Below are 19,394 nucleotides of genomic sequence, written 5' to 3'. Positions count from 1 at the left end.
TAATGCAGCCTTTCTCAACTTTTTTACCACTGAGAACCCCCTGAAACATTCTTCAGCCTTCAAGAAACCCTGGAAGTGATGTCAACAGGCCAGACCTACCTGCCGCACCCCAAGAACACATATCGCCAGAAGTAACATCACCAGGCCACTCCCACTGGATGTGAAATCACTAGGCTGCTACAACAACACAGGAAGTGACAGAAATATTTTCAGATGGTTTGTGAACAGGACTATACCTGCACTTTGGATCGGCTGCCAGTTTTCTCTTCTTCACCTAAGGGTGAAGGGTGGTATCTTCTGGGTTTTCCCTGTGTAAGAAAAGCAGCCCACCCCTACATGAAAGACCCAAAACAGGCCTATAGCATAGACTGCAGGCCAGGGAAGAGGACAAATAGCTGTTTCTGTGGCCCGATTGTCCATTCCCCATCTGAAAGCCCGCAAAGGCAGCTGATCATCTAATTGAAAAACCCAAAATGTGCCCACGTGTTATTGTTATTGTTATACTTTGATTGATTGCCTGCAATTCCCAGTGGCTCATGGTGGATTACATCATTCTGAATAAAACCCCATTAAAACCCCAGGCATAAGAACATCACAATCCGATGAACATAATATAAAAGAGAAGAATGGTGGAAAAAATTCAAAAACCTATCCCTTCTCCCAATACTAACTCATAGGGTGGTGTAGCCCAATCACCCACCTCCCACCTGAAAAACTCAAAATGGGCCCATAAAGGCAACTGTCACCTGATCATCCCCGCACCTCATCCCCCCAACTCTAAGATGTAAAATGGTTCCACAGCCTAGTCCATGGAACAAGACTGGAGAAGGCACTGCCACTCCAGTGCCCTTCTGGAAAAAAAAAACACTCACCTGTGTTATAAGTAAATAAAATAACTTACCTTTGGAAACCAGTCATTTCATGTGCAATGAGCCTTGGCTGGCAAGGATGTTTATGGCTGGGGCCCCTCCCTTTTCTACCACATCCAGGCCAATCATTGGCCATTTTGGTAGGGAGGGCGGATAGACATGATCATATATTGTCACCTCACCAAGTACATTAAAAAAAATCTGTATAATTAAAAAAAATTAAATCCCCATTCATTAAACCCTTCTGGGGCTGTCAGGAAACCCCAGAGTTTCATGAAACCCCAGTTGAGGAAGCCTGAATTAATGTAACAGGAATAGCAGATCTATAGTTTGGTGGAAATTGAGCAAATACTGTCTCAAGAGGGATTGCTCTTTAAGCATGTTAGAACTTCAGGAAAGGGATCTTTGCTGTCTTCATTGCTGTTGTTGCCTTTTCATCACTTCTGCAGTGCACTGCTTTGCTTCATACTTTAGAAACCCCTCCTTCCCTGCTCCAATTCACAGTATAGGTCAACCGCTACTAAAAACAACCTCTGATAAGTTTTGCTACAGCTGGATGCTTTTCAAGTAGATTTCTGAAGTAAATATAGGGTAGGCTTATTCTGGCAAAGCTAGGTCTGAGCACTGTATTAGTCTGCCCTTTCCATCTGTGTGCTTACAGCTGGTTCAAATTTCCCCCTGGAACTGTCCAAGGGGAAAAAACCCTCAGTGAAGCACCAGTTACAGTATAACATCTTGCAGTTGTGTGATCTGTTTTGAATGTAAGACATATTTATTTTTAGATTTATACACCGCCACTCCCAGCCCAGCCATCTCGTGGCAGTTTACAAAATATAGATATCAGTAAAAATCACAAAATATACAACATTCAAAAACTCCTTTACAATCAATGGTGGTATAGTCGATATCTCATTCCTAGTCAACCCACTTCGAAGATGATCCTAGGTGATTTTGCCTGGTAGGGGGCAGACTGTAGAAGGCGGGAGGGATCTACAGATTGGTAGCTCCGGTCTCTACCCTGGCCTCAACCAAATGCCTGGTGGAAGAACTCCATCTTGCAGGTCCTGCGGAACACAGAGAGCTCCATCAGGGCCCTTAGCTCTACCGGGAGCTCATTCCACCAGGTTGGGGCCAGAGCCAAGAAAGCCCTGGCGCTGGCCGAGGCCAGGTGAATTTCCCAGGGTCCTGGGATGACCAGCAAGTTTATACCCACAGAGCAAAGAGCCTAGAAGTGGGGTATAAGGAGATAAGCGATCCCTCAGATAGGTAGGTATCTATTGTTACCTTGATATTTTGTAGCAGAATATTAATCTAACAGCCCAATCTCAGGTGTGTTTACATAGAAATAAGATGAAATTATTTTAGTGAGGCTTTCCCAACAGCATGCACATATGATACTTTTAAGAGTGTCAGATCTGGAATGAGAAGATCAGGTTTCAAATCACCACTCAGCCATGAAAGTCAATGGGTGATTTTAGACCTGTTTCTCAGCCTAATCTGTCTCATACCATTGCATGGAGACAAGCTGTGGGGGTGAAGGTTCATGTACACTTCTTAAACTCCTTGGAAGAAAGGCAAGATACAAACAGATACGTAAATATATTAGATTAGATTGCTAGCAGTATTCTCTACAAGTGATTGTACAAGTAGCATACAAACAGGATCAGCTCTTACAGCATATGTGTGGAAACACATTCCATTGGGATTGAACCCAAATTAATGGTATTTATACAAAAAAACCCCACAGTGTTTGGGTAGTACACTGAGTAATATACCACACCAAAACCATCATGTTACACACTTTTACAAGTTGGTTTATAATGGCCAATACTATGTTTTTTCTATGTTTTATTGTGTGAAGTTAAGTTTTAAGTAATCAAGTCTAGAGAACTCAGCAATCCTGCCAAAGTCACTTTGTAAACTCGTACCATTTGTGCAGATCTTTGAGAAGAGTAAAATACAACTGGAACTGTCATATAAAAGAAGAATACATGGCTCTTCTGACCTCACAGCTGCATTGCATAAATGGTATCCATCAGTGATTTCTTTCATACAAATATGCATTTAGAAGATTTTAAAAGGAATCACTTTGTTCAGAAACAGTGGTCCTATGGAAATAAATGCTGTCCAGTTGCAATGGCAGTTAATATCCCACAAAAAATCTTTTGGAACTTTCCAATACATTTTACTATGACTACAACAGGCAGCCTGGATGATGTATTCTCTTTTTGTTAAAATATTTCTATATACTTTTTATCATTGCTGGGCATGTAATAGGTATTTGGCACATGAGTCTGACCTAAATATCAGTGAAATTAAAGGAGTTATTAAAATAAACCTTAAATTGGAATCACATTGGATAAAAGTTGTGTGATTCCTCAGCTGTAGTTGAGCCCTGTCTCAGAAGCTAAGTAGGTACTTGGAGGGACCACAAAGAAGACTGTAGAGGGAGGCAATGTCAAACCCTATCTGTTTAATCACTTGTCCTGAAAGCCCTATGAGGTAACCATAAATCATCTGTGACTTGATGGCATTTTATACACACACACATATCACATGAAAGTCCTTTTAAAACTTCATCTTATCAGGGCATCAGTCAAGATTAGTCACCTTCCCACATCCACACTGCACTCTGAATTGGTTCTGCAATAGAATCTACCTGAGTATAACTGTCCAAATCTGTTACTCCAGGTAATATGCGAGGTAAACTTGAGAGAGAGAGACAAGACAGATTTCAAAAAGAGAACAAGAACAGTGTTTATTTGGTTCAAAACTGATTTAGGGAATTATAACATTTAACATGAGGATGGAGGATTAAAATTTATAAACTCTCCATGCCAAGAAATTCCTTCCTGGCCGTCTTGAATACCTTTAATAGGTTACACCACTACAAATATGGACATCAAACCCTGCTGTAATTCAATAACAATAATTCAACAATTTTATGCTGTATTATTGAGCAGTGTAAAGGACTTAATGAAAAATCTTTATTCACTACACTGTCTCCTCCTCTCAGGCTATGCCTTCCAGTCATCTCCTTTCTTTGCTGTCATTTCTCAATTGGCTGCAGCTCAACTGTTGGCTCCTTTTGGCTCTTTGGAGTTCAGGTTCCATTGGTTCCAGTGCTGCTGAGGTGATTTTTATAGCTATATCCATCACAATGTGGAATATCTGCCAACCGTCTTCCAAATGGGTATTTTGAAAGCTGTTATTCAGCTATAGAAGCCTTCAGTTCTGATCAGGACAATGGAGAAGTGAAGAAATATGGACTTAATCCATTACTCATTGTCCGTTTATTTGATAAAGATGATACCCAAAGCTGTTTCCCACTCATTATCAGAAAAAATATAATTATATTTCCCCTTCTAAGATGAAAGGCAGCTGGGCAGGTGATTTTGAATAAAATAGAGTTAAGTTCTTCTCCTACAATGAAAGTTACAAACCCTGCCTGATGCTTCATATCAGGGCTGACTTTTTAAATTTGATGTTGGGAAACTGCTCACTTTCTGCTGCATCTTTCCAGTTTGGCCCACATGCCCATCCTCAATGAATCTGGGCAGTTGTAAGCATGTGTACAGACAGATGACGTAAGTGCATAGGGGTCAGAAGCAGTGCGCCCTACCACACATCCTGGGCCACAAACTACCCCACCTCCATGTATGTAGACACATCTCATTGGATTAAAAATAATTTAGAAATCTGCCCTCAATCTATTGAAAACTTAACATATTAATAGTTTGTTACAATAAACTGAAGCATGATCTTTTATATTGTAACAGATGTCATAGTTGGAGTGTCCAAGTTCTGCTTGACGATCTTTCATCAAAGTCAGATTGGCGATTAAAAGGAACTTCAGTGGACTTTTGGTCTGACTCAAATTGACTCCAGAAATTATCCATCCATCCACCCACCTTTTGGATTTGTATGACCACCCCTCCTCGCAAGCCAGTTCTTGGCAATTGACGGCACGGTAATTAACACGTAATGGTTAAAATAACTATAAAAGAATAGCACATTAGTTAAAAACCAATTAAAACAAGTTAAAACATCTTTCTCAAATTCCATAACTGCTTTCATGTCTGAGGCAATTGCCTATAAGTATGTGCTGTTTTATCCCAGAGGAGATCTCCGCAGGATGAAATTTCTCTCTGAAAGTCATATGCAGGGTTATTTCACCAGCATTAAACTTTCTAATTACCCAATTTACAACTATGTGCATTCTTAGATGAGACAGCTTTCCTGTGCCCATTCCTGGTTTCTGTAGTGAATAAGAGAGTGCTTTCACACACACACACTAAATAACACACATTCAATCTACTTTCAGTACATTTCTCAACAGGATTTTATTGTGTAAAATGCCAAACCATTGCTGAAGTAGATTGAAACTGCATTATTTAGCATGTATGAAAGCACTCCAGTAAGTGTTTTTATTGTTATTTGTTAAACTAGAGGCAAAGTCTGTTGCACCCAGGAATACAAAGGGTGCTAGCACATACACCTGCACTGTGACCTTCCTGGGTTCTGCCCCCCCTTCAGTCTGGTGAAGTAGGTAAAGAGTAAGGTAAAGAAAGATCCCCTGTGCAAGCACCAAGTCATTTCTGACCCTTGGAGTGACGCCCTTTAGTGTTTTCTTGGCAGACTCAATACAGGGTGGTTTGCCATTCCCTTCCCCAGTCATTACCATTTTACCCCCCAGCAAGCTGGGTACTCATTTTATCGACCTCGGAAGGATGGAAGGCTGAGTCAATCTTGAGCCAGCTGCTGGGATCAAACTCCCAGCCTCATGGTTAGAGCTTCAGACAGCATGTCAGCTGCCTTACCAAGGGAAGGCCAATCCGGTAGGGAGTGAAATTTCTGTTTGCAATTTGAACTGATTAGCCCATATCAGCAGAGTGCAATTTGAACTTATTGATCCTCATTGGCAGAGTGCCCTCTCCCTATTGGCAGTATCCTTCCAGGGAGGGCCAATCAGTTAGGGAGTGAGTTGTTTGCATGGAATTTGAATTGATTGGCCCTCATTAGCAGAGTGCCTCATTAAGTCACTGCATAGTCTGAGCTGAGGTCTGGAAGCTGTGAGAGGCTGAGGACCAAGAAATTGGAAGTCAATTTGATTAAGATTTATAAGGTAGGCAATCAGTAACCTAAAAAATTATGCTATAATGAATGGGGCTGTATTCTATAGTAACAGAACCATTGTTTGAGTTGCTATTTAACTTCAATTACCAATGGAATCTTAGATGCTTGTGCTAAGCAGCACCTTTCTGCTTCCCTTTAAAAATGAGACCTGGGCAGGGTTGCCCATGCTTTGGTGGCATCCATGTTGGAGTCATGTATTTTACTAGGGAGTGCCTTTCAAGACTTTTGGTCTTTCATCAGTTATAACACAGCAGTAAGTCTGTATTATTTCTGTAGGATACAGTATCTTACAAAAAAAAAATTCCATTAGTTTCCAGACACAATTCAAGGTGCAAGTTCTTACTTTTAAAGCTCTAAGCATTCTGGATCACAAACTGAGATCTGTATCAAAGGCCCTGCTCTATGTGCCCTCCTCTTTTAAAGTAAGGTGGGTGGTATTAAAAGAAAAGCCCTTTTCTGTGCTGGTGCTTCACTGTGGAATGCTCTCCCCTTTCAACACTTTATCAAGAATGAAGTTCATAAAAGTTACAAAGTAAGCTGTTCTGGAGGTATCTTGTGAGCCAATGCTATGAAAAAGTAGCTACTGAAATAATTGAACAATTTTTCTTGTACATGGGTTATGCAATGTTCTGGTCATTTTCTACAGCTTGGCAAAGAATTAACATGTTACATTTATATTTATTTTTTGTGGGTTTTTTTTTGTGTGTGCTTCTGTTTCTTATACTACACAATTGTCAAGTTAATAATATTGTAGTTTGGTAGTAGGAACCAGTCCTCTGGTTTTAGAACCTCATGCATCTTTCATCTTAGCTTGAATGAATGTAGTGGGCAGTCTTGAAAGACCTTGGTGTTAAAACAGAGAGATTAAATTTCATGTCAGTCCCACTGCTAGGTTTTTCTAGTTCCCCATGTTTATGTATTCTAAAGCATGTGTGGTGCCTGGTAAAAAAATCTTTGATTTGAGGTTTGAGAAAGACCCTCCCCTCCACTTGGGTAGGCCAAAGCAGATCTGTCAAAAGATCACAGATTTCAGTCTGTATGAACAAACCAAAATCCATGAACATTGCTTCACTTCTTTTAGCCCAGAGTGACCAAAGCATTGTAGTTAACCCTACCTCTGAGACAACTGATGCTTTGCTTCATGTCTAGCATAAGAGTCTATTGTGAAAAGGAATTGGAATCTGCATTCTAGGATTAGTTCCTATCAACCTAATCCTAAAGACATTTATTTAAGAAGTAGTTAATGATGGTGGTTGTGAGGTTGCAGTTTAAGTATTTGAGGGACTGATATACTATATCAGGCAGAATGTTCAGCCTGGGGAAGAGGCAGTTGAGAGGGACATAATTGCTCTGTAAGTATCTAAAAGGTTGTCCACTTGGAGGAAGGCAGAGAACAGTTCCTGTTGGCAGCAGAGGATAGGACCCTCAGTAATGGGTTTAAAATACGTGTGGAATGGGGCCAGCTGGATATCAGGAAAAAAGTTTTCCACAGTCAGAGTAGTTCAGCAGTAGAATAGGCTGCCTAAGGGGGTGGTGAGCTCCCCCTCACTTGGCAGTCTTTAAGCAGAGGCTGAATAGATATTTATCATGGACGCTTTAGGCGGATCCTGCAGTGAGGAGGAGGCTGGACTAGATTGCCTGTATTAACCCTCCCAATCCTAGTTTTAAAGATGATACAGAACTTTGTTCCTTTGGCCTCCCTAATACCTATAGATACAGAACACAAACATTTCCCATTGTTACATTGTTTACAGGTCATTCTAAAGGCAAAAATTCCCTTTCTGTTATTCAGCCCAGATGAAATAGCTGACATGTTACTTCATTCAGTATCCAAAAAATAGGCTCAGATTGTGTGGGTGCAAATATTAGCATTGCATAGATGATAAATCATGCAAGGAATTCTGTATCTGTATGTTTAATCTAAATTTGTTAGCCCTGGCAAGAGGGAGATCATTTTGACTCCATGCCTACTCCTGAAACTGGGACACTGTTCAGAAACTCTGGGTTTCAGTATCCAGCTGTGTACATGTGTTCTGTTATCTAATACTTAATTGCTAACAAAACAGCACCTGCCAGAATGTATACTGTATTATGTCAATATTTAAGCTGAAGGAGCTCAGCTCACACGTACTGTGGAGGGGAAAAGGGTCACTCTCTTGCTTCGAGTTACCTGAATGTGTTTAGCTGCTCATCTATGTATGATTTTCCACTGTGCTCACCCCAGTTAATACTTTTTACAAGACAGCATGCCCTGTGGAACCAGCTGCAGCTTCTTTTGCTTAGTCCCATTACAGAGACTGGATCACAGAGATCACAGTTGCCCTAATACACCTTCACCTAACAGAATACGGTGATGAAAAATGGATTTTGATGCATAAGGGATGATGCTGGTTATTAGTGTATATAGCAGCCTGAATAGTCATGACTAGCCCAGTCTTGTCAGAATATGGAAGCGAAGCAGGGCTGGCCACAGAATGGGAAAACATGAAGGAAAATAAAGGTTGGTATGCATAGGAAGGCAGCTACAGATCTCTTGCCATGAACACACCATGGTCCTGGGATCACCAGGAGTTGGCTGTGTCTTGATGACACACGACTACTACTACTACTACTACTACTACTACTACTACATGGTTGTCTTGTTCCCACATGGTGGGGGTGCAAATAGTGTTGTCTTCTTGTTGGCAGCAATTTAGTATCACCAGTCTCCAACCTGACTAAAGCTGAATTTGAATTGGCATTTTGAAGAGTTGGTTCTTATATGCTGCTTTTCTCTGCCAGGTGTCTCAAAGCGCCTTACAATTGCCTTCCCTTTACTTTCCCTACAACAGACACCATGTGAAGTAGGTGAGGCTGAGAGAGCCCTGATATTACTGCTCGGTCAGAACAGCTTTATCAGTGCTGTGGAGAGCCCAAAGTCACCCAGATGGCTGCATGTGGAAGAGCAGGGAATCAAACCTGGCTCTCCAGATTAGAAGTCGGTGCTCCTAACCATGACACCAGGCTGGATTGCGTGCAAGATTGTTTGTTCTTGGCAGAGAGAAAATGAGGCCCATTGCCCTGCTAATTGTAGATTATGCTTTTTATGTTGGCTTAGCTTCAAAGTAAATATTTCAGAGTAGAATTATAGTAAGTATAAATGACCAATTTCCTTTTGTGGTTGACAGCTAGTAGCCTTTATGTGGGTGACTTCTTCACTATACTAGACCCTTCAACCTATATATTCACCACCTTTCCATGTTATGTCCTGTAAAGTGTTCTATCTTCCCATACCAATCCCCCTTCCCATCTCAAAAGATGTTGTAATAAGAAAAAAATACATACAATGAAGCAAATGCCTACTTTTTAATAATAATTTAGTCTGAAGGCAGAAACTGGATTTTCAGGCTGCAGAACATGGTGTGTTTGTTGCAATACTAACCATACCTTATTCTTCCAACACTATATTCCCACAAACACTTTTTCAACTTCTACCACCATTGGCAGCCCCATTTGACTAGGTATGTAATTAGCCCTGTGACTCAGAATTACTTTTGCACAATCCCAACCTCAGGTCTAAGGCTGATGCCAACAACTTGAACTTGGTTTGTTTGAGGTGGTCTATGATTTGTTCCTGTGCCATCTGACTATTTTTTCTACATATTTCTGAAGCATAAATATGGAAACTGTGCAGCCAAATATTGTAGTAGTGTACAATATCCTTGTCCCTTCCCGTAGTCGCTGGAAGTCTTCCATAAATTCCAGTAGCCTAGTGAAGCATGACACTTCCTTTTAAGAAATCCTTTTCTCTCTAATCAAGCTTTTCTTTTCGAAATGGGCTCTCATTTCATCTCTCAAAATAGTCCTGTAGACTTTTATCCCATAACTGATGGAAATCTAACTGTTTTCCAGTGTGCCTCCTTGGCACTTTTGAAATGCAACTTCTTTCCTTACAATAAATGTGTTGGCTTGAAGGCTATGAATCCATGGGCCTTCTCTCCCAAATCTCTTGCACAATAAACAAAATTTGAAATTATAAAAAAATGGCTTATATCCCAGGATTCACATCAAAGTTACAATACTTGGGTCTTTACTGTTTATATGATCAAAATGCATTTCTTCTGGTTAACACCAATGCTAAATAGAGATGGACATGAACTGCATTTTTGTGATTCGGTTTGTGGTTGGTGGCCATGAATTGAACCACAATCAGATTTGTGAACCAGATTGCTTTGTATCAGTTCATGAACAGAGATGGGCAATTTGACTTGGATAAACCGCCAAGTACTCAAATCAATGCTAATGTGAGTACTTTTCAGGCTTATCCAAGCCTAATTAAACATCCCCTTTAAACAAGCTGAATCAGAGAAGTCCAAATCACAATGAGATTTAGAAGTTTGCAAAGCTTTTTACAGGGTTCAGGCACGTTAACAGGGGGAAGGGAAGCATGGGGGGGGGGTTTGGTTTTAGCCAACAGGGAAGCAGGTTTGGGGGAAAACTGTTCTTCACAGGAGATGGTTCTTTTTTGAAATCCTTCTGTGAATAGGTGAGGGCATTAAAGAGAGGGGCTGTCTGATCCTATCTTGCTTTAATTTTGGTGGAGAGGAGACTTTGGCTTACTGCTGCTCTTCTGAGAATGCTTGTCTCTGCCGCTTTGCTTTTGGGAAGTCCCTTTTTGGGAAGGATTACCTCTGGATCATCTTGACTACTTCTGACCATTGCTGGAGAAGACTTCCTCCTATTTGATTTGAGGACAATCTTTTAAAATGTTCTCCTCTTTTATTTTACTGTTAGTGCTTGGTAGGTCTGCCTGATGGTGTTTGATAATATGCAAGGTGAATATTTGAATGCCCAGCTAGGTATCTTGACAACTAATGACAAGACTAAATAAGTTATTCCTCTTTGATTCACAAGAGATCTCTGTGAAGTTTAGACTTTGACTATAAATCCAAATCTTAAGGCAAAATCTAAATGGGGGGGGGGGGGGGTTGATGCTATCATGTTTAATGCCTGTATCTAGGTGCCTAAGAAAATGAAATTTACTTATTTTTCTGCATCCCTATTAAATGTTGGATGTATAGATGCTATACAATTCATTGATCATATCAATTTACCCTCTGTATGCTGCCTGGAAGATGGACAATAGATATAGGCAGTAAATAAGTAAATAAACTTCAGTGGCCATTTAAAAAACTGAACAAAGTTGCACTCAGTATAGCCGTTAACAGAGGCACCTGCAATTAGTTTAGACTAGGGCTGGGAGACTGCATGAGGAAATTGGGGTGAAAGGGATCAGATTCAGTGCTCCTTTTTTAGTGCCATGTCCCCCTCCTCCTTCACCTCCTCTTAATATAATTAAGGTGACTTTGCCACAGCCATCTTCCCATTTTCTCATCTATAGAAGCACTGAATTGGAAGGGGCCATAAAGGCCTTCTAGTCCAATCCCCATCCAATGCAGGATCAGCCTAAAGTATCCAGGATAAGAATCTGTCCAGCTATTATTTAAAGCCCCCCCCCCCCATGATGGGGAACCAATTCCACTGCTGTGAATTTCTTCCCCTGGTATCTAGCTGATACCATTCTACATGTAGTTTAAAACTATTACTGAGGGTCTTATCCTCTGCTGCCAACAGGAACTGCTCCCTGCCCTTGTCCAAGTAACAAATACTTAATCAGAGCAATTGTGCTCCCTCTCAACTTCCTCTTTTCCAGGCTTAACATTTCCAAGTCCCTCAATTTTTCCTCATAGGACTTGGTCCCCAGGCCCCAGATTATTCTCATCATTCTCATCTAGTTGTGTTGTTTTCTGCATATCCTTACCAATAGCAATATATTTGAATTTTATCCATTTGCTTAGTTTTCAGTCTGGTTTTCTCTGCCTGCTGTCATTAGCACTGAATTAGTTACAACTCCATTCTCTGACCAAAACTGGCTAAAGCACAGAACGATATTCATAAATCAGGAAAAAAGGCATTTGTCATAAATATCCAGTGTTATTTTCCTGTTCAAATGCTGGAAATCTCAGAAAGAAGTTATGCCAGCCAGTTATAAAGTGCTCTTTGTTTTCTTCTTGGCTTATCTTGAAGCACAATACTATCTTAAGGCAACACACACACCCTTTTCAGGGTTTTCTCTGTTGCCAGCATCATGTGCTGCAGTGCATTTATGAGCTTATATGTAAAGCTGAACTATACATTATACATGTTGGGGGAACCAGTCAAAATTATATTTAGACTGTACTTTAATGAGCATGGGAGCCATATTGCAAGCTCTTTGTTATTCCAAATTGTATAGAGTTAATCTCAGACCACACCTAGGTAACAGGAAAGTTATGTGTTGCCTTTATTTACACCTTGTATTATGAATAAATGGAACATTATAGTCATGGATGAGTGACTCCAGTGACCAAGATTCAAGAAAACATAAAGCGGGTGATTACAAAGGCTTTCTCCAACCTCCTCATTAGTCTAGACCTGGCCTGGCTCATCTCTGTTATGAGACAAAGTGATCAGTTTTTGGATAGCAGCAGTTTGCCTCCCTTGCCATTATCGAGTTTGCAAGAAGAAGAAGAAGTTTTTCTTTTTCTTCATCACCCTCAGGGTGCTTATCTTCAGTAGCATGCAGCACCTTTTGAATTCTCAGTGCACTAAACATGCTTGATTTCCATATTAGTTAGTTCTGAACATTTTGAAATTTGAAGGAGGGAGAGAACATTTTCACTTTCAGGCTGATGAGCTGCTCCAGTGTTCCTTCTATGAGACATGACTGCCCCACCTGCAAATCAAGTCTAAGATCTTCTCTATGCAATAAAATGTTCTGGATAACTCCCATGGTTGTCGTGGCAGCAATAAAGTCCTAAGAAGTTCCTGTTAGGGCACTCAGCATGAAACCTGAAGACTTTGTGTACTTACTCACCAACTGTAACTCTATATGGGTCTACCTTTGGCCCTGACCAAGAAATTGCAGCTGGTGCAAAATGCAGTCACTTGGGTCTTGACAAGGCACGTATATGACCTAATATCCACCAGTAACATTGGCTGCTGGTTGAGTTCTGGATCAGGTTCAAGGTTTTGGTACTGACCTTTAAGGCTTTCTGTGGTCTGGGTTCTGTGTATCTGAGAGGCCATCTTTCCTAATATGTCCCCTGGAGAATACTTCACTCTTAAACTGTCAGTCTGTTGGAAAACCCTGGCCCCAAAGAACTCTCAAAGTTCTGCAGGGCATATAAAATGGCCCTCTTCCATCCAGCCTGTGGTTGATGTCAGGCAAGCCTAGATATACTATGGCCCTCCCTCTTCATATGAGACTCCCCTTGTACAGGGACATTTCACCATCACAATCATTGAACTCACCAACTAAACTGTGGTGGCCAAGGAATGTATTGCTTTTTATTATGTTTTTATATTTATAGATTATTGTTAATTGCTCCAAACCCATCAGTCTGGGAAGGGCAGTATGGAAATTCAATCATTATCTGTCTGGTCTAAGCTCGGTGGAATAACTTACCATCTGAGATCATGGCCCTGATGGAGCCATCACAGTTCCACAGGGCCTGTATCACTCTTATGCCAAACTAATTATGGAGGCCAGGGCAGTTTAACATCATTTGGGCCTCCAGCCTCTTCTCTCCAGTTAGGCTGCCTCCTTTGTTTCTTTGGCTGGATGTGTGTTCCTGGCTTATAGCCATCCCTGCAGGTCAGAATGAAGATGGCTGGGGTGGGTGGGATACAGAGGGGTTTGGGTAGTTAATTTTATTTTTTAGGATGTTTTAAAATGTATCTGATGATGTTATCCATTCAGTCAAGTCCAAGTCTTGGAAATCCTATGGTTCAACTGTCACCACGCTTTCTGATCTTGCACCACACCTTTTAGTTGTGTAATGTTCTGGCCGGTGTCCATTTTGATCGTATCTAACCACCATGTTCTTTGTTGGCCTTGTTTCCTTTTACCACTGACTGGTCCTAGCATAATTGCTTTCTCTATTGAGTTGGATCACATGATATGGCCAAAGTAAGTGAGCTGGAGTTTCATGATTTTGCTTACCAGGGATAGATCAGCCTTTATGCACTGTAGTATTTCCTTGTTTGTGACTTTTGCTGTCTATAGAACCCCCAGATGCCTTCTCTAACATAAGAGTTCAAACGATTCTCCCCTTGTCCATTTTTTTCATCATCCAACTTTCACAGCCATAAGTGGCTATTGGAAATATGATAGATTGAATTAATGTACATTTGGTAATCAAATGTCCTGGTTTTTCCATGTTGGGTTCAAGTTTGTCATCACGGAGCAACCCAGAGCAATTCAGCTAGTCTGTATTGTAATCTATGTTGTAAACCAGTGGTCCCCAACTCCCGGTCCAGGGACTGGTACCAGTCCGTGGATTTGTCAGTACCAGGCCGCGGCTCCTCCTCATCCTCCTCCCCACCTGCTGCCTCAGGGGCTGCCCTGCCACTCTGCTGCTGGCTCACCTTTGGTGCTCTCCGGCAGCCGTCATGGCTGGGGCTCCCCTTGGCATGGCACTGCGCAGCTGCTGCTGGCAATGCCCCCCCCAGTGGGCAGCGGGAAGTCAGGGGCACCAGTGGAAAAGCAAGTAGAGCAGGGGCTCAAGTGGCAGCAACATCCCTATGCAAAAGACTCCCCCCCCCCCGGGCTTCAGTAAAATTGTCAAACGTTGACCAGTCCCTCGTGATAAAAGGTTGGGGATCACTGTTGTAAACTACCTTGAGCTTGGTTGCAAAGAAGGGTGGCCTATAAATTAAATAATAAATAAATAAAAGAAACAAACCTCAGTCTGAGATTGCCTTTGCCAGATTAGATAGGAAGACTGCTGGGCAGCAGGGTACGCAGTACAACAACAGAATCCCTATGCTGCCTACACTCAGATTTGGGACTATGGCTAACAATGAGTCTGGTGAGTGTCACAGAGGCCCAAAAGACTGCAGCCACCTAGCAAGCATAAACTGATGCTACTCAAGGAAAACTGGGAGCGTTGATAGCACTGGTAGTAACAAGAATCTTAATTTCATTATTACAGCTTCGCTTTATTGAACAGAATTGTGGAAGAAGGTGCATAAATACCCACCTGGATCTATGTTTCTCATTTCTTTAAAGAATAGACTGGAAGTCTAATGCATATCTCGCTGGGACTTAAATGTGAAATAAATGGAATTATAGACGTTACTCTTCATTGTTAAAAATCAGTGTTTGTGGATGAGATCAATTAAATGTACATGACACAAACTGTGTATCTATGAAGTCTTGAATGGCTCCAAATTGCATCCGTTTGGCTTTCCAACACAGTTATATAGTAATGTCTCTTTAATTAGTGTGAGGGTGGGGTGGATTGAAGGAGGCTAGAGGAAGCTGGTCCTTTTCCAAAATTGTGTTCCTTTCAGTCAGATTGTTTTCTTTCTTACTCTTTTTACTGTGTGCACTAAAGTTTTGAGAAAGGCATACAGTATGCTCACAGTCTTCTAAGAAATGCATAATAGATGCCTATCTGTTAAATTAAATAGAATGTAGGGCTGCCTTGTCTGGGTCTTGAATTTCTTAACAGCATGAAACACACCCTTTCAAACAGTCTAAGACTTGTGGTTCCTTAGTCTTAATCTAGGCATTGATTAGTGCTTAATGAACCTTGAAAAGTGCCTTTATTTATCCCTGCCACAGTTTGCTGTTGTGTAGATAACAACTTTCAGTTTTCTGTTTTGTCTTGATAGAACAGTCATCATAATGGGGTGTGAATCTCAAAGCAGCACTATGTCCAAGCTGTATTTTCTTTCCATAAACTAAATTCTTTAGTGACTGTTGTATGTATATTTCATCTTTGCCCTGGAGATCATTCATTTGCTTAATCATAGCATTGGTATAATTCTTTCCATGTGCTTCCCAGATTACATTGAAGAACTATGGGGATTGGCTTCATAATGCACGTTTCTATTTAGAAGTATAGATTTTGTGGTGTCTTGAAGTGTGTCTACTGATATCGGCAGTATGTATGGTTTTCTGTCAACATAAGGCCAAATTAGAAGAGACAAGCGGAGACTTGCAAAAAACTTGCAGGAGCAGCCATGCCAACCTCATCCCCCCACCCCCCACCTTGGATTCTTCTTCTCTCTCCCATCTTGTCTTTCAACCTCTTACTTTCCCTCTCACTCTTCACTCCCCCTCTCTTACTGTCTGTGCCTTTTCTGCCCCCCTTCCACCAGCTGAACTCCCACTCAGCAACACTGCCTTGTTTTTCTCCATGCCTGCCACTTTTTTAAAGCCTCTTTTGTACTTCCAATGTAGACCATTCAAATCAACAGGCATTCAGGCAATTCCTATTATTTCCAATGGGCATTCCTCTTGTTAGTACACTCCTGGTGAGACCACCTTGGAGCTTTGAAATGAGGAGTCCATTACTAAGCTACACCCAGCTCCATTTCTCTGTTTCAGAGACATGGAATAGTGGATGCTTTGAGCAGAGGATCTTGGAGGCAGTAAAGTGTCACATGAGAGCCAAGCAACTGGTGATGAATCCAAAGGAGGGGGGGGGATGCTATTGGTCAGGAGTCAACCCAGGATGGGTTTCCCCCCCTTGCTCCAGAGCATGCTATGCTCAGTCCACAATTTGGACCTGGCCTTATCTCTGAATGTTTCTTTAACACACTGCCTGTCCCAAATTTTTATACAATTTTCCCATCTTGTATTCCCATTCCCTTTCCTTCCTCCACTGCTGTCTCAGGACTCTGCCCAAAGGCATTTGCAGCTCATCCAAAGGAGGAGATGAGGCTCAGGCATGCAATGGGGTCACAATGCTTCCATGGGTAGGGGGAAGTCTGGCAGGAAAAGGCTCCTTCTCTTTCACCCCCTTCCTTTTCCTACTCCCTTCAAAGGTTCATTTCTGCTCACAGGGAAGTGGACATCCTTCTTTTATTCTAGCTTGCCTTGCAATGAACAGACCAAGCCTAACATGAGAGTACTTTCCTCAGAAAACTGTCAATTTGAATTAGGCTTTGCTCTTTCTTTCACTCAGGCTGAATCTCAGGGCCATTTCGCACGGCTTCAAAATAGCACAATGGTTGCTATTTGGAAACGCTACTAATTTGCCATAACCCACGACGTCGTAGACAATCTGCAACAATCCTGAAACCGACCCGCAAAAAGCGCTTCGTTGTGGCGCTTTCAGGGGAATCCAGAAAAGTGGATTCACCCTCCGGATAGCGATATACTCCTGCAACCAATCTGCAACAGTAGCGCTAAAGACCTGTGCGTTACCATTGTTGCTGGTTCTTCAAAGTCCCTCCCCCTGGCTCTCTCCTCCAAACTTCCGGCGAAGCAATCGCCATTTTTTTTTCTCCGAGCGAGCGGGGATAAACGCACCAGCGAGCCTCTTTCTGTTTAGAGGCTTCCCTGGCTTCAGTCCTTCACCTTTAGTCACTAAGCACAAACCACTGAAAAGCCCGTTTGCTGAAATAAAGTCCCTTTATTTTTTACAAATAAATTCAGCCGAAAATCGGGACCGTGAGAGGGGGGGGGGATTTTTTTTTATCACTCGAGGCAGCGTGCAAACAATCATACAATCAAACGACAGCTCACATTAGGCAGCTGGATGGGTCTCTCCGTAGCAACGAATCTACCTAGATTCGTTGCTATGGGTCGTTTTTTTTTTTAAAAAAACCTTTCTTAAAGGGAAAGGGGCTGTTTGGGAGCATGCTAACGGCTGCCCATTGGCTGCTTGACGGCCAGGGGCGGGACGAGCTTGGCAATAGCGCTTCCTTTCTAGCGATTTCTGCCGAGACCGGAAGCCTGTGGGAAACGCTAAAAAACGCAACTGATTCCACTACAAAGGCAGGTATGCATAACGACGAATTCCACTATTTTAAATGGCGATTTTTCATTCCGCAAACAATTTGCAACAAAGATCCCTGTGCGAAAAGGCCCTCAGTTAAAATATTAGGAAATAAATGCAGATGCCAAATTTGTCACACATTCTCAAGTTTTCTAATACAAAGAGGTGATGCTTTCTAGATATCGTTAATTCAATAGAATTCAGCTTGTGGAGGGGGGAGGGGGAGGAAGAGAACTGGAGAAGAGCAAATGTTATCTCAGCCTTCAAAAAAGGGGAGAGATGACTTAAGAAACTACAGGCCAGTAAGTTGGACCTCGGTTGCAGGGAAGACAATGGAGCAAATTTAAAAGAGGGCAATCTGAAAAAATCTGAAGAACAATTTGTTGATACAGGGAAGTCAGTGCAGATTCGTCTTTAACAGTCTTGCCAGGCCAACCTGGGTGTAAACTGCACGGAGCTTTTATTCCAACCCCAGGTCGATTCAGTCCCTGCCCTCTACACAGAATGCGATTTCCGTTTGGATTTGGGGCAATTTGAAATTTCCTTCTGCAGCAAGAAGGATTGATCCGGAGTGACCCCATCTTTATTGTGCGATATCGTAGACTGCTTTTAATCCTGTTTGTTTTGAATCTGGGCTCTCCTCCATGGTAGAGGACCCGTGATTGGCTACAGGTGGTCATGTGACAAACTTGCCTTAAAGGAGAAGCCCCTAAGTTCTCTCAATTTCTGTTGGTCTTGGATTTTTTTTCTGCCTTCTTTGATCCCCCCCCTTTCAAGAAAAGAAAGGATTTTTTCCTCCCTCCTCTGACTTCTTGGATCCTTTACCCCCCTTCAAGGAAACAAAGAAAGAATCTCCATTTGCCTCCCCCCCCTTCTGAGCTTCCCTAACCACATGCAGAAGACTTTCCTGTTTCAATGGGGAGGGAGGGGGGAGAGGAAGACTCGAGTTCAAAGCAATCTGAATTCAACAGGATTGACAATAGAATAAACAAAGTAAGGGCAGACTCTGCCCTGGTTTTCTTCCTTGACCAAGTGATGAGCTTACTAGATTGTAGAAACTCAATGGATATTGTCTACCTGGATTTCAGTAAGTCTTTTGACAAGGTTCCACATGATATTCTGATTGGTAAGATGGAGGACCGTAGACTGGATTTTTGAATGGTTAGAGGGATAGGTATTAGAGAATCACACACAAATAATAGTTGTTGAATAGTATTTCACTGGATTCGAGGAAGGTGAGCACTGTGGTGCCACAGGGTTCGGTACTGGGTCCAATGGTTTTCAGCATTTTTATCAATGATCTAGATGAGGGGGTGGAGGGATTCATTAAGTTTGCAGATGACACAAAATAGTGAACACCCCAGAAGAGAGAGAGAGAGTTCAATGAGATCTGAAAATGCTGGAAAAGTGGGGAAATGAGGTACAAGATGCAATTTCAGTATGGATGAGTTCAGAGTTCTACATCTGGGTCACTAAATTAGAAGCATGCATACTGGATTGGAGAAACACTTCTGGGTAGCAGTGTGTGTGAATGAGGTCTTGTGGACTGTAAGCTAAATACAAGCAGACAGTGTGA

General features: G+C 41.8%; 1 long non-coding RNA gene across 1 annotated transcript in view; it reads left to right on the top strand.

Moving 5' to 3' along the window:
• Window positions 1-4,798: 4,798 nt before the first annotated feature.
• The window catches only part of LOC143842648 (uncharacterized), a 68,904-nt gene continuing 54,308 nt past the window's right edge, over window positions 4,799-19,394 (top strand). Inside the window, exon 1 of the long non-coding RNA XR_013233248.1 lies at window positions 4,799-4,839. This is a non-coding gene — a long non-coding RNA (uncharacterized LOC143842648). The remainder of the gene's footprint in view (window positions 4,840-19,394) is intronic.

The sequence above is a fragment of the Paroedura picta genome, chromosome 8, assembly GCF_049243985.1.
Source record: "Paroedura picta isolate Pp20150507F chromosome 8, Ppicta_v3.0, whole genome shotgun sequence".
In the NCBI taxonomy this organism is placed as follows: Eukaryota; Metazoa; Chordata; class Lepidosauria; order Squamata; family Gekkonidae; genus Paroedura; species Paroedura picta.
Note: the sequence above shows the minus strand (reverse complement) of the source record. Positions and strands in the feature narration are given on the sequence as shown.